Source organism: Microtus oregoni, unplaced genomic scaffold (assembly GCF_018167655.1).
Source record: "Microtus oregoni isolate MIOR12 unplaced genomic scaffold, Mior012 000049F_ref0000343, whole genome shotgun sequence".
Lineage (NCBI taxonomy): Eukaryota > Metazoa > Chordata > Mammalia > Rodentia > Cricetidae > Microtus > Microtus oregoni.
Genome location: NW_024543223.1, coordinates 10,098,639 through 10,101,018, shown reverse-complemented (window position 1 = coordinate 10,101,018; position 2,380 = coordinate 10,098,639). Strand labels below are relative to the sequence as shown.

At 31.7% G+C, this 2,380-nt stretch overlaps 1 pseudogene; it reads left to right on the top strand.

The window, feature by feature from the left end:
* The first annotated feature begins 623 nt into the window (after positions 1–623).
* LOC121436619 lies at positions 624–800 on the top strand (annotated as a pseudogene).
* Positions 801–2,380: the final 1,580 nt, after the last annotated feature.

Sequence of the window (2,380 nt, the reverse complement as noted above, 5' to 3'; positions counted from 1 at the left end):
ACTGGAGTACAATGGTGGTAGATACAGTGGTCTGTTCTATACTTCTCAATTTATACCTCAAGAATCCTAAACACACAAGAATAAAGAAATAAAATAATTAAAAATATCAAAACAGGTACTACCCCAGAAAGGTAAAACTTTATGGATAGTACAACCTGTTCTTTTAGAATTTTAGATGTAAAAGTAAATGTTGTATTAATTGTTTATATCAGAGTTCTTCCACAAAGCAGAACCAATGGGGGATATAAAATAAGGTTTGCAAGAAGGGGATTGACTGATACTATTGTGGATGCTGTAAGGTCAGATGATCTGTCCCCTAAGAAGTCAAGTCTAGGTAAGTCTAGGATATAAATTCCTGCCCAAACATTTGAGACTCAAGATTGTCTTTGGTATAAAATTCTACTCTCAGAGCAGAGAAGGACTCATGCTTCAGCTCAGGCAACTAGAGATAAAACCCAGGGTTGCCATTGTCTCTCCAATTTCTGTCCTTTTTAGATCTCATCAAATTGGAGTTGTCTATAAACACTGGGGAAGGCAGTCTGCCTGGCCAAGTTCACCGATTTACATGCTAATCTATTCTGAAAGCATACAGACATCATAGCCAAAAATAATATTTATCTGTCATTCTTCAGTCTTTTCAAGTGTAATATCTGTTCTTATCAGGTTAATATTTAATATATCCTCTAAAGACAATACATTAAGTGGACATTGGAGCTAGGAAAATGGATGGGAACTTGCTTTGTCTATTCCAAATGTAGACCTATTATTGTAGTACCTAGAATAGTACTGGTAAAATTCAAAAAAATGGTGCTTAGACAAATACTGGGGCATTCCCTGCCAGAGAAAGTTATTGACTAACCCTCTGCTCTAAGATGTTCACAGTGTGTTCTTACACAGTTGAGAAGAATTTATTTTAATTGTGATATATATTCATCTTTCTTGACTTGATGTCAAATTTGTACTTTGGAGATATTATTTTGTTGATATTTGTGCATCATAGTCACTTATAAAAATGGATACATATACTGTGATATTATGGAATTCATATCTTCCTTATGTTTGGTACTAATCTTTAATTTGCAACTAGATATTTCAGTGAATGTTGAAATACCATGTTTTATGATTGTAAAATTAGTTTATGAAAACACATTTAAAAATAAACAAAAGTAAACTTTTTAAACAACTTTTATTTATGTTATATGCAACATCAAATTTGCATTTTTGTCTTTATTACTTCACTGCTAAATTAAAACCATGTAAATTGTATTTTATGAAAAATATAAAATAATTCTAGCATATTTATATTTTAGTTACATTGAAATTTATATTTTTGATGAAAATATATCTACACCTATCAACTTTTAAATACATTTCAAATGTATTTTAGTTATTCAGATAATTAGTATAAACATAAAAATTTTGAGTTTAGAATGTAGTAGTGCAACTGAAATAAACTTGAACAACATTGTAAGATGATACATAACAATTTTTCTATTCTCATATTAATAATCTCATCATCACTCTTCCAATATAATACACAGATATATTAAATAGGAATTAAATTTTGCTTTTGTTTTCAAAAGGTTATTTATTTTTATTTTATGTAAATGGGTGCTTTAACATGTGTGTATTGCTCCTAGAATCCTGAAGAAGATGTTAGATTCCCTGGAACAGAAGATACAGATGGTTGTAAGCCAAGATTTGTGTGCTAGTAACTGACTTTCTGTTCTCAGGAAGTGCAGACAGTGCTCTTAAGTCCTGAGTTATGTGTATCTTTTATTTGTCAATCTAGGAGCACATGTGAGCTCATCAGCTTGGATTTGCTGTGCTTCACTCTGCCAGTGAATCATAATAGATATCGCAACGAATGGTGGATATGGATGCTCATACACTAAGCGTCATGACAGAAATGATAAAATTCATGTGTAGTCTTTCAAGTCAGAGTCCTGATATGACCCCTTCTCAATCTTACTCTAAATTATATGACTTTGAAAATTGGAAACTCCTTAATTTCCAGCTTTTGCCGTTTGTTGAACAATGTTGGTAAGAATATGCCCAAAAATGTGTCATGCTTGAAGTAACTTAGAATTTCAAATATATACATGAATTTTATGGTCTCCAATCTTATGAGTATCAACTTGGTATACCCACTGAATTCAAAATAAGCTTTTCAGCAGGATGTATATCTCTTTTAAAGGAGATGACATTCCATGTAAAACAATAATGACATTCACATATAACAATTAGAAGAGGTTTGAATGAGTCAGAACAAGAGCTCCGTGCAAAAGAAATCCCTTCTTTGCCCTACTCACCATGTCCATGGCAGGTCCTGGAGTCATTTGAAGTTTTAAGATTCTGGTAAATAATGTATGAAATAAAT